The sequence below is a fragment of the Carcharhinus amblyrhynchos genome, chromosome 23 (genome assembly GCF_965287045.1).
Source record: "Carcharhinus amblyrhynchos chromosome 23, sCarAmb.v2.hapA, whole genome shotgun sequence".
Lineage (NCBI taxonomy): Eukaryota > Metazoa > Chordata > Chondrichthyes > Carcharhiniformes > Carcharhinidae > Carcharhinus > Carcharhinus amblyrhynchos.
This window is the reverse complement of record NC_137346.1, coordinates 44,323,067-44,335,582: the sequence shown is the minus strand read 5'-3', so window position 1 is coordinate 44,335,582 and position 12,516 is coordinate 44,323,067. Positions and strand designations below refer to the sequence as shown.

Here is a 12,516-nt window from a genome sequence, read left to right as displayed (position 1 = left end):
TGTATGGGTTTCCTCTGGGTTCCCTGGTTTCCTCCCACAGTCCAGAGACATCCTGGTTAGGTGCATTGGCTATGCTAAATTCTCCCCCAGCGTACCCGAGCAGGTGCCAGAGTGTGGCGGCTTGGGGATAGAACCCTACAGTGCAGAAAGAGGCCCTTCGGCCCGTCGAGTCTGCACTGAACACAATCCCACCCAGGCCCTACCCCCCATATCCCTACATATTATACCCACTAATCCCTCTAACCTACACATCCCTGGACACCAAGGGGCAATTTCTTAGCACGGCCAATCAACGTAACCCGCCCATCTTTGGACTGTGGGAGGAAACTGGAGGAAACCCACGCAGACACGAGGAGAATGTGCAAACTCCACACAGACAGTGACCCGAGCTGGGAATCGAACCCAGGACCCCGGAGCTGTGAAGCAGCAGCGCTAACCACTGTGCCACCGTGCCACCCCTTTCACAGTAACCTAATTGCAGTGTTAGTGTAATGACATTAATTAATAAATAATTCTGAAAGATCCATGCATTGTGCTTTAACACCTTCAGATGTCACTATTAGGCGCTGTATTGTAATGCTAGAAATCTGTCCTTCGAAGGGAAGGTGCCTCTTACACTAACTAGCCTTGTCTATGTGTTTACATGTAGTGCAGTACTTTTCCAATTGAGAAAGCGCAATGAAAAGTGTTACAAAATGTCCTAGTTAAAATGTCTGACAACACCAGGTTTTAGTCCAACCGATTTATTTGATAATAGACTCACAAGCTTTCGAGGTTTCCCTCTTCGTCAGGTGAATGGAGAGTTAAAAAAAACGTGGTTTAGACATTTGGAAAAAAAAAATCTAACCACCTGATCCCGTGGATGCATGATGAGTGTGCAGTACTCCCTCTATCACGTGGAGGTGAGTGTCTTTTGTGCATGTGATGCATTAATGCAGTATGTGTACATTCAGCAAGGATTAACCCGTGGAGAATAAGTAAAAGCAGATTAATCCTTCCACAGGTCACCCACGCGAAGGAGACCTTTAGTCGTCAACTTAGTTGTGAGCAGCATTCGGCAGAGCAGCAGGTAAGAAAAAAAAGACCTGTGGTAGTTCTGCTCAGGCTATTTGCTGTGAATTTTAATTGTTGTAATTATAATCCATCCGCGTTAAACTCTGAGTATCTTTTTTTTCTCTGGTGGTGGATTTGGACGTGGGCAGAGGCTCGCCTCGTTCGGTTCTATTCTGGGTCTTAGTGTTTAACAGCTGTCAGGAAATCTTTATCCCATCTGTCAGTCCAGTATTGGGACTGGAGCCCAGGAGTTGAATGGTGACAGTGTTCCAGTGTAAACCTTTATCGGGATTTGCTTTGCGTTTTGCCCTCAGGGTAATGCTGACAGAGCGAGAGAGAGGAGGCGAAACAGAGAATTCCATCAGCATTCAGAAATCCAAAAGCACTCGACGGTAATCGAGGGCAACGTGTTTGGTGGATTTTGTCATGTCACCGCTTTATACCCCCCACCCCACGCGCTGAAACCCCTTCCCCACGCCAGTTCCATCTCCGTATGCTTCCGAGATATTTACCCTAGCCCCCCCTATTCTGCTGGCTTACGCGTCCTGGTGCCCAACTCTGGAACGTCTTCCCAAAATCTCGCTCTCCTTAAGGACTCCTTTTAAAATCCAGATCTTCAGCCAGCCTTTTTGGTTGGTCACCTGCCCGAATATTTCCCCAGTACCGATTTTTTTTTTAATTCTATTTCTTGTGTGTCTCATTTGTGTGCCAGTGAAATGCTTTTCTGAAGTGCGCTGTAAATGAAGATTGATGTTGTTGAGGCAACAGCTCTTCCCGTGGGAATTAGTCAAACTGATTTGCCCTGTTCATGCCAAACGTCAGGTTTACCCCCCCTCCACCCCTTCCAGGATGATGCCCAGATGGCACCGTTTGGGAACTGTGGATTTTGGAATCGGCTTACGCCAATAGCTTGCTCAGACCGACGACTGTAGGCTCTTCCTGGCGGGAGTGGGCCTCTAATTGTTTGGCAGAATTAAAATGTGCGAGTGTAGGGGCGACGGTTGGGAATGAAATAGACCGTTCAGCCTTCTGTTGCGTCTTTTTCACAGAATTTTGGAACTGCCACCCAGGTGTAGTGGTGTGTGCCCTCCGCACCGCACCCCCCTCCCCCCACTCTCCCGCCTCGCACCAGGCTGAACTAGGTTTACTAGGCTGATACCGGAGTTGAGGGGGTTGAGCTATGAGGAGAGGCTGAATAAACTAGGCTTGTACTCGTTAGAGTTTCGAAGAATGAGGGGAGATCTCATTGAGACATATAAGATGATGAATGGGATGGATAGGATAGAGGTGGAGAGACTCTTCCTGCTCAGAAAGGACAGTAGGACTAGGGGGCACAGCCTCAGGATAAAGGGGGGCGGTTTAGAACGGAGTTGAGGAGGAACTTCTTCACTCAAAGGGTGGTGAATCTCTGGAATTCTCTGCCCGTTGAAGTGGTGGAGGCTGCCTCGCTAAATATATTTAAGACGCGGGTTGATGGGTTTTTGATAAGAGAGGGGATTAAGGGTTATGGGGAGAGGGCGGGAAAGTGGAACTGAGCCACGACAGATCAGCCACGATCTTATTGAATGGCGGGGCAGGCTCGAAGGGCTAGATGGCCTACTCCTGCTCCTATTTCTTATGTTCTTATGTTCTTATGAACATTCTGGTTCTGGAAGCACACTCCTGACACACGCTGCCTGGCTCAGAGTGTACATCCCAGCCCTTACAAGCCTCTATCCCACCTCCTATTCAACCCCCTCCTACACCACTGGCCCCCTCCAGGCATTCCCTCTTACTCATGAGTTCCCAGACGCGTGGCTGTGTTCTCAGCCTAACTTCTAACCCTTCTCCCGTGGATGTGGGGGGGGAGGGCCATCAACAATAATTTGCATTTATATAGCACCTTTTTTAAATTTAATAGAAGTTTGACGCTGAACCAGATACGGGGAAAGGTAACCATAGCTGGATGGATTTTAAAGAGCGCCTTAAAGGAGAAAGAAGGTGTTAAGGTAGAGAATCATAGAATGCCAACAGTGCAGAAGAGGCCATTTGGCCCATCAAGTCGACACTGAGTGTCTTACCCAGGCCTATCCCTGTATCACACACATTTACCATGGCTAATCCCCTTAACCTACACATCCCTGTATACTAAGGGGCATTTAACATTGCCATTGCACCTAACCTGCGCATCTTTGGAATGCAGCACTCGGAGGAAACCCACACAGACGCGGGGGAGAAAGTGCAAACTCCATATAGACAGTGACCCCGAGGCCAGAATTGAACCTGGGTCCCTGGCGCCGTGAGGCAGCTGTGCTAACCCACTGCGCCACCTTGTGCAGGAATTCCAGGGTTCAGGCAGCTGAAGGCGATGGTGGAGAGGTCGACATCAGGCATCCCTAAGGCCGGAATCGCAGGAGTGCAGAAATCTTGGGAGCGTTGTGTGGGCGGAGGGGATTCCCGGGTTAGAGAGGGGTGAGACCGTGGAGGGATTTCAGAAGAAGCGATGAGAATTTTGAAACGGAGGAATTGGGAGTCAGTGCTGGTCAGGAGGCATGGTGGGAGGGCTATAGGTGCCCAAGGCCTGGTGCATGGGTAGTAGAGGTTTGCGTAGCTTAGGGTCTCGCTTGAGAGGGTGCAACACTGGTGGCTGGTGAGGAGATGATTGGGATAGACCTGGTCAAGAGGTGACAATGAATTGGATGACCTTCAGTAGCCGATGAATTGAGGTGGGGGCAGCGATGGACAAAGTTATAGAAGTGGGAATCGACAACCCTTGTAGTGAATCCAAAAGCAAATGGGTTCTTCGAAGAATTTCGCCGGAAACCTCTGTTCTTGCTCGTGGCTGAGATTGTCCGTTGCTACTGGAAGTGTGCCCCGTTTGTCTGGAATGCCACATTGTCCGTTCTCACTGGCAGTGGGGCAGGCACGAAGGGAATTAGAGAATCCTGCCCTTTATCTGGGCAATGGCGCTCCTGGAAAGTCCGTTCCATCATCGTGGAAGGCACTCGGAGTTCAGTTTTCTCAGCTCCGTAGCGATGGGCTGCAAGATGGATTGGATACCAACATGACGGAGTTGGCATCAGCTGATGAGTTCAGTATCTTCCTGCCACCATGGCATAATGCCAGTGGTGGGGACCTTTAGAAATGTAGCTGCCTGTTGGGTAGGCAAGATTGCTATCCAATGGTACAATGAAGGGCAGTTTCCCACCCCTGTGGGCATTGTGCCCCTGATGTGGAGATGCCAGCGTTGGACTGGGGTAAACACAGTAAGAACATAGAACTCTACAGTGCAGAAAGAGGCCCTTCGGCCCATCGAGTCTGCACAGAACACAATCCCACCCAGGCCCTACCCACCATATCCCTACATATTATACCCACTAATCCCTCTAACCTACACATCCCTGGACACTAAGGGGCAATTTCTTAGCACGGCCAATCAACCTAACCCGCACATCTTTGGACTGTGGGAGGAAACCGGAGGAAACCCACGCAGACACGAGGAGAATGTGCAAACTCCACACAGACAGTGACCCGAGCCGGGAATCGAACCCAGGACCCTGGAGCTGTGAAGCAGCAGTGCTGCCCCCATGCCATCAATTGTAAAGAAGTCTCACAACACCCGGTTACCCGACGAAGGGGCAGAGCTCTGAAAGCTAGTGGCATTTGCTACCAAATAACCTGCTGGACTTTAACCTGGTGCTGTGAGACTTCTTATGGCATTATGCCCATGCCAGGGGAGCCTGCTGGCACAGGCTGAAATGGCTAAGTGGTGTCTTCCCCATTGGGCTTGGTGCACTCCTTGATGGGTGCTACGTGGTTCTTGGAAGACCCCCCCCCCCACTAGCCGCAGTGGCCGCTTCCGTGGGAATGTCCTCTCTTCCCTCCCACTCCAATCGCCAGCTTCCTGGCCCCAGCTTCCCCACAAGAACCTCCCTGCTCAGCACTGAGCTGCCCTCTTCCTGGGGTTGCAGTCCCAACGATGGTCACATCCTAGCGGAGGCGCTGCTGAGTTGCTGGCCCTCCTGAGTAGCTGGCCTGCTAACTGTCTGCTACCCCACTGCCTGCCAGAGAGGCTGCCCCTGAGGAGATTGTTCCAATATGCTCTGAAATATTCAGCACCCTCACCCAATATCAGAGGAAGGCACAGAGCCAATTTTACACCTGCCTCTGCAAACTTGCCATGTGTATCTCATATTTATTACATCGAATAGGAAATATTAAACTGAGGTGGCAAAGCTTTGGTCTGTGATGGGTCCTGTGCTCACTGACGTTAGTTGCTGTGGAGATTTCGTTTCGAGTTGTAAAGAAAGCCTAAAGATTTTGAGGCTTCACTGGAGCTGAGAAGGTTAAGGAGGTTTTCAAGATTACAAAGAGCTTTGCAAAGGTGAATTTCGATATTTGTTTCCGCTGTTCGATAATTGCTCATAAATTGAAAGGAGCAGTGTAAGAGGAATGTTCTGAGGTGTCCCGGTGCGGGCTGGTACGGAGTGATCCCACTCGGTCAAAACACAGACTTACAAAGTCAGCGTGTGGTTAAAGAATGAAAAGGCATTTTATTTGCTAGTACATGCATCAAGAGAGAGAATAGCCGATGGACACCGTCTATCACCTCTGCCTTAACATTGCAGACATAGAATTGATATACTGTCCTGGACACGTCAATACGCTGCCCAGCCTGTATCTCAAACTGGAGGGTCCAATTACAATATTACGCCTTAGCCAGAAATGTTCTACCTGTCAACAGGATTAGGAGATCATTAACTCATTGTCCATGTAGGTTCCTTCCTCGTTACCTAAGTAACCTAACCCATGTACGTCTGATATAGCTAAGGCCACAGCTAACATCTGCAAGTTTTAATGGCAAAAGGGGTCACTGCTCGCATCTGGCCTCTTATCAGCCTGCTCCAGCCTTGCTACCCATGAACAAATCCACTCCCTTAACTACCAGGCCTATTAAACTTGTTCTTGCGTATCCAGAAAACAGATAACAGAAGTTGCCTTTCTGTGCTCCATTGTATCAAAAGAAGTTGGCCTATCAACCATCATGCTGCACTCAGAATGAAGTTGGCCAAGGCTTGCAACACAGAATGGGTGGCACGGTAGCACAGTGGTTAGCACTGCTGCTTCACAGCTCCAGGGTCCTGGGTTCGATTCCTGGCTCGGGTCACTGTGTGGAGTTTGCGCATTCTCCTCGTGTCTACGTGGGTTTCCTCGGTTGCTCTGGTTTCCTCCCACGTGTGGGTTAAGTTGATTGGCCATTCTAAACTGCTCCTTAGTGTCCCAGGATGCATGGGTTAGTGGGTAAATATGCAGGGATATGGGCTGGGGCTTGCATGAGATTTTGGTTGGTGTAGCCTCGATGGGCCAAATGGCCTCTCTCTACACTGTAGGAGTCTATGATATTGAAAATACAGTTTAAGTTTATAATATTTGGATAATTTGTGGTTTTGTAGTTTATAATATCTTTGCATATTTTGTTCCAGGCACATTGTGAATAGTGGCTATGTATAAGGCACTTTATAGTTACTTTAACCTAGTCTACTTATTGTAGTAAAACTAAAATGAAGGGCCTCATACTAAGAATTCTATACTACTCCCCATCAAGTGGATAGAGAATAGGTTGGAATTTTGAATTCTCTGCCACAGATTGTTGTGGAGACAAGAATTTAAATGAAAATGATATTCTTCCTTAGACAAGGGCGTTGTTTAAAGGTAGGATGGAAAGTGGGGTTAGACTGTATGGAATATTAAACAGTGGGATTGGATGGGGTCAGATATTAAAAGAGAATGAGGAGGAGAGTGGGATATAGACCTGGGTCCATTTGAGTGTGCCCTGCAGTACAGAGGGACAAGAGTTTGAGCTGGTGATGTGTTTGGATAGAGATTCTTCCTGGGCAGTGAGTTAAATGGCAGGTCCGCCTAGAGATCACCATGAGATCTCTGGGCCTCAGCACCATCTACCAGGATTCAATGGACCACATCAGGGTTTGAGGCTTCACGTCCTGGAGCTGGACAGGGAGAACAAGCCTCACATCTTTACAAAGGCTCCAGGAGGAAAGACAAAATCCCACAGCATTATATCATGCTTACTGACAAGCTGACAACTAGGGCAATAGCCTAGCAGTATTATCACTGGACTATTAACCCAGAAACTCAGCTAAGGTTCTGGAGACCTAGGTTCAAATCATGCCATGTAGAATTTAAATTCAATCTAAAAAGTGTCTGGAATTGAGAATCTACTGATTTGAGAATCTACTGATTTGAGAATCTACTGATTTGAGAATCTACTGATTTGAGAATCTACTGATTTGAGAATCTACTGATTTGAGAATCTACTGATTTGAGAATCTACTGATTTGAGAATCTACTGATTTGAGAATCTACTGATTTTAAGAATCTGGAATTAAGAATCTACTGATGACCATGAAACCATTGTGGATTGTCATCTTGTTCACTAATGCCCTTTAGGGAAGGAAATCTGCCGTCCTTACCCTGGTCTGGCCTACATGTGACTCCAGAGCCACAGGTTGACTCTCAACTGCCCTCCAAGGGCAACTGGGGATGGGCAATAAATGCTGGCCAGCCAGCCACCCCCATGTCCCACAACTAAAGACAAATTATACCAATGGCGATGCCTGAAATGATATACTGAGTCGACACACGCTAACTAACAAGCCCATTGGTCAGTAAAGAGGTGCAAATTGCTTAAAATATCGTGGCTAAATGGCCTGTACTTAGTGCTAGACGTATTTATTTGATGAATGTCTTTAGGGATGGCTTGTTGTTGACTACTGACCCTTCCATTTCCTGTTTCATCCAGTCAGCCACTGGGTTCACTGAAAGCTAAAGGGATTCTTGAGGAAGTCCCAAAGGAGACTAATAACTTGCATTTCAAACAAAAAATTGAGAATCTCCTCTCATTCCACCCGTTAGTTTACTTCAGTGGGTCAGTATCAGATGTGTGTGAATCACAGAGATTGTAACCTGCCTGCAGTGGTAGTTCGATGGGAGCATTCCCCAATTCGAAACCGACAGTTTTTAAGTTCTGAATTACAATCGCTTAATCAGGAAGTTGTGTGAAGGAATTAGGTGGTGAAAGAGCTGAGAAAGGGGAAGTTAAACTCGGAGCGGGGACACAGTTGGAACCAGCCGAGGCTTCCCTCTGTGTGGTCAGATAGCATGGGAGGCACTCAGCGATCAGACATGCATCTTAGCACAAACCTTCCCCTGTAACATGGGGGAGGGATGAGGAAGCTTCTGGCTTCTGTAGTCACCTTGGTACGCTTGGAAGAACTTGGGGCAGCACGGTAGCACAGTGGGTTAGCGCTGCTGCTTCACAGCTCCAGGGTCCTGGGTTCGATTCCCGGCTCGGGGTCACTGTCTGTGTGGAGTTTCTCCCCGTGTCTGTGTGGGTTTCCTCCGGGTGCTCCGGTTTCCTCCCACAGTCCAAAGATGTGTGGGTTAGGTTGATTGGCCATGCTAAGAAATTGCCCCTTAGTGTCCAGGGATGTGTAGGTTAGAGGGATTAGTGGGTATAATATGCAGGGATGTGGGGATAGGGCCTGGGTGGGATTGTGTTCGGTGCAGACTCGATGGGCCGAAGGGCCTCTTTCTGCACTGTAGGGTTCTATGATGGCCTGGAGTGTGGTCATTGTTAGTAAGGTGGGAAACAGAGCAGCCAGCTTTGTGCACAGCAGGATCCCACAAACATAAATGCGGTAAGTGACCACGAAGTCTGTTTTTTTTAATATTCAATGAGCAATAAATAATATGAAATATTAATCTGACTGGATCGAGCCTGAGGAAAGAAAGGACTTTTAATTACAGAGCATTTTACCTACCGTCAGAATGTCCCAAGGTGTTTACAGTTAATGAAGGGGGTTGAATCGCTGGGTTTTAATTACAATTAGTCTTCATTGTAATGTAGATAATGGGACAGCTAATTTGTGCACAGCAAACTCTCACAAAAAGCAACGAGATATATAGGGTTTAATATTGGCTGGGATACCAGGGAGAATTGCGTTCTTGTTTGTAATCCATTCAGGCGGACAAACATGACTCATTTGAATGATAGCACCTTCAACAGTGCAGCTCTCTCTCTCTCTGTCTGTGTCCCACTGGACTGTTGGCTCAGATTTCGTGCTTAACACTTGGCAGAAATAATAGTAGGAAGGATTATTATTTAAAAGGCGAAAAGCTGCAGCATGCTACGGTGCAGAGGGACCTGGGGGTCCTTGTGCACGAGTCGCAAAAACCCAGCCTACAGGTGCAGCAGGTTATCAAGAAGGCGAATGGGATGCTGGCCTTTATAGCGAGGGGGATAGAATATAAAAGCAGGGAGGTCTTGCTGCAACTGTACAGGGCACTGGTGAGGCCGCAGCTGGAGTACTGTGTGCAGTTTTGGTTGCTGCACTTGCGCAAGGATATATTGGCCTTGGAGGGAGTGCAGAGGAGGTTCACTAGGCTGATACCGGAGATGACGGGGTTGGACTATAAGGAGAGATTGAATAGACTGGGTCTGTACTCGTTGGAGTTTAGAAGGATGAGGGGGAATCTTATAGAGACGTATAAGATAATGAAGGGGATGGATAGGGTAGAGGTAGAGAGATCCTTCCCGCTTAGAAAGGATAGCAGGACTAGAAGGCACAGCCTCAAGATAAGGAGGGGGGGGGAACAGTTTTAGATCAGAGTTGAGGAGGAACCTCTTCACTCAAAGGGTGGTGAATCTCTGGAATTCTCTGCCCGTTGAAGTGGTGGAGGCTACCTCGCTAAATATATTTAAGTCACGGGTAGATAGGTTTCTGATAGACAGGGGAACTATGGGGAGAAAGTGGGAAAGTGGAACTGATCCACTTCAGATCAGCCATGATCTTATTGAATGGCGGGGCAGGCTCGAAGGGCTAGATGGCCTACTCCTGCTCCTATTTCTTATGTAACTCCCAGAGGTGGGACTCAGAGCCACAACTTTCTGACCCCAAGGTGGGATGTTCCCAGTAACCATGGCTGATTATCTGTTTCCCCATCAATGGATGGACACAATGCTGGAGCAGCTTTGAATTAACACTGGGATTGATTTTAGGATCTATACCGTACCTTAGCCAGGCTGCTGGGTGGGTGGTCTGGCCCATTTCTGCGGTTAAGACTCGGTATGATAGAATCAGTGTGGGCCAGAGAGGACAACACGCCAGTGCGGGCAATGCAACTTGGGCACTCTAACAGCCGCCCCGCACAGCAGCCCTGCTGGGAATTTCTTATTAAAGGAGGGAATGAATCCCTGAGATAAATGTCAGGGAGGATCCAATACAGGGCTCTTAGTGGTGGATCCTGAAATAACACCTCAGAGGTTGGGGTCCCTCCACCAGCTTCCCTTTACTTACAAACTCTATTCCACTCCTAAGCGTGAATCAGGTACACAGTCGGAGTGTTAGTAGCCCCTTCGTTCCTCAATATATACGCAGGAGAGACCCCCTGATTGGGCAGGCAATCATTACTTCAATCAGGGAGCTCGTACTCCAAGAGGCCAAACTGATTGGCCTTGCTGAGGTAATTACACATTCCTGTTACATTTCACCTTTTATGCTCCTCTGGGCCTCACTGTAACCACTTGAGGTGGGGGGGGGGGGGAGCTGCGCTGACGCTAGGAAGTTCCCAGTGGAGTCCTCCCCATCGCCCTCCTCCCCATCACCTCTAACTTATCCTGGGTGGGTAGCTGCTACCATTCTTCGCCCACCCCTGGCAAGATTGCCCACGGGAGGGAGCACATCACCCCAAAGCCCAAATAAGCTCCTGGTTCCACCTTCAAACCTGCCTCTACAGGAACAAGTAGACCCTCTCATCGGATTTACAACGTGGGACCGGGATGTTTGACTCACGTCATTGTTTAACCGTGACAGTTATTCACTATAAGTTTGTACTTTGTTGTCAATAAGTATTGAGCAGGTTTGCACACCTTATGTTTTTTTTTTCTCAAGTTGGCCCAGTTCCTCGTTCAACCGCTAAGTCAGAATGTGAACTCGGTGGTCTGACAACTCACTCTTTCTCTTGGTCCCTGTTTGAAATGTCCTGCCGTTAACCTTGTAGCAGTGGCCTCTCATCTTGGAACCCCTCAACTGCTGGAAACTGCCTGCTTCTATCCACAGTAAAAAGTCTGACAACACCAGGTTTTAGTCCAACCTATTTATTTGATAATATACCCACATCATCACTGCTTCTATCCACCCAGTTTCATTCTTTCAGGGTTTTTATTTATTCCTTCACGGGGATGTGGGTGTCACTGGCTAATTGTCCTGTGTTAATTGCCCTTTGGAAGTTCGTGGTGAGTCACCTTCTTGAACTCGCAAACACTTCCATCATCCCACTCTGGAATCTGTTCTTTCAAATGGGAAGACCCCATTTTTCAAGACTTCCTTGGATTTGTATTCTCCCGAGACTTACCTGGATAGCCAGGTGAGCGGACTGGGAATGGAGGGATACAAACGAACGGTCTAGGGCCTGTTTCCTGTGCTGTACTGTTCCTTGTATACCAGGCACCAGCCTTGCGAATTGAGGGTGGCCCAGTGGTTAACGCTGTTGCCTCAGAGCGCCAGGAACCGAGGTTCAATTTCGGTCACTGTCTGGGCAGAGTCTGCGTGGATTTCCTCCGGGTGCTCCGGTTTCCTCCCACGATCTGAAAGATGTGCTGGTTAGGATGATTAAATCGCTCCTTTAGGCGGACTTTTCCCATCCTGCCCAGCTGCAGTGGGCAGGACAGGACCACACAAAGGTCCGTTGACCTAAGGTGGGATTTTCAAGTCTTTGGCGAGCGCGACCTGGAAAATCCGCCCTTAGTGTCCCAAGATGTGTAGGTTCGGGGAATTAGCGGTGTGGGATTCTGGGGATAGAACATTCCAGCGCAGTACAGGCCCTTCGGCCCTCGATGTTGCGCCGACCAGTGGAACCAATCTAATGACCCTCTAACCTAAACTATTCCAATGTTATCCATATGCCTATCCACTGACCATTTGAACGCCCTTAAAGTTGGCGAGTCCACAACCGCTGCAGGCAGGGCATTCCACACCCTCTGAGTAAAGAACCTACCTCTGACATCCGTCCTATAACTACCACCCCTTAATTTAAAGCTACGTCCCCTCGTGTTAGCCATAGAGCAGAGGATGGGTCTGGATAAGATGCTCTGTCAGCGGTTTGGCGCTGACCCGATGGGCCACATGGCCTCCATCTGCACTGTAGGCGCTCTATATTCCTGAATCTGCATTGTAACCATCTCATTATCTCTCCTACAGTATACACCGTGCCCCAATTGGGGTCTAATAAAACTTTGAGATAGTCTCCTTATTGTCCGACATCTCAAGGTAAAATTCAGTGGATTTTCTTTACAGCATTATCACCTGGAGGTTCTGCCTTTTCATACCCTGTAAACCTCTCCCCTGCTCCGCATCCTCCTCAGAAACTGTCCTGTTCTCCTTGTTAAGCAATTGTTAATTCAAT

At 48.4% G+C, this 12,516-nt stretch overlaps 1 protein-coding gene across 4 annotated transcripts in view; it reads left to right on the top strand.

Annotated features, from left to right (window-relative positions):
• The first annotated feature begins 998 nt into the window (after positions 1-998).
• camkk1a (calcium/calmodulin-dependent protein kinase kinase 1, alpha a) overlaps positions 999-12,516 on the top strand; it is a 166,599-nt gene continuing 155,081 nt past the window's right edge. For 3 of the 4 annotated variants that reach the window (XM_080210628.1, XM_080210625.1, XM_080210630.1), the window contains exon 1: positions 1,006-1,069. The gene's annotated coding sequence lies outside the window, so the exon portion shown is untranslated. Of the gene's footprint in view, positions 1,070-12,516 lie in introns of all 4 variants that reach the window. The other variant, XM_080210626.1, reaches the window with a different exon arrangement.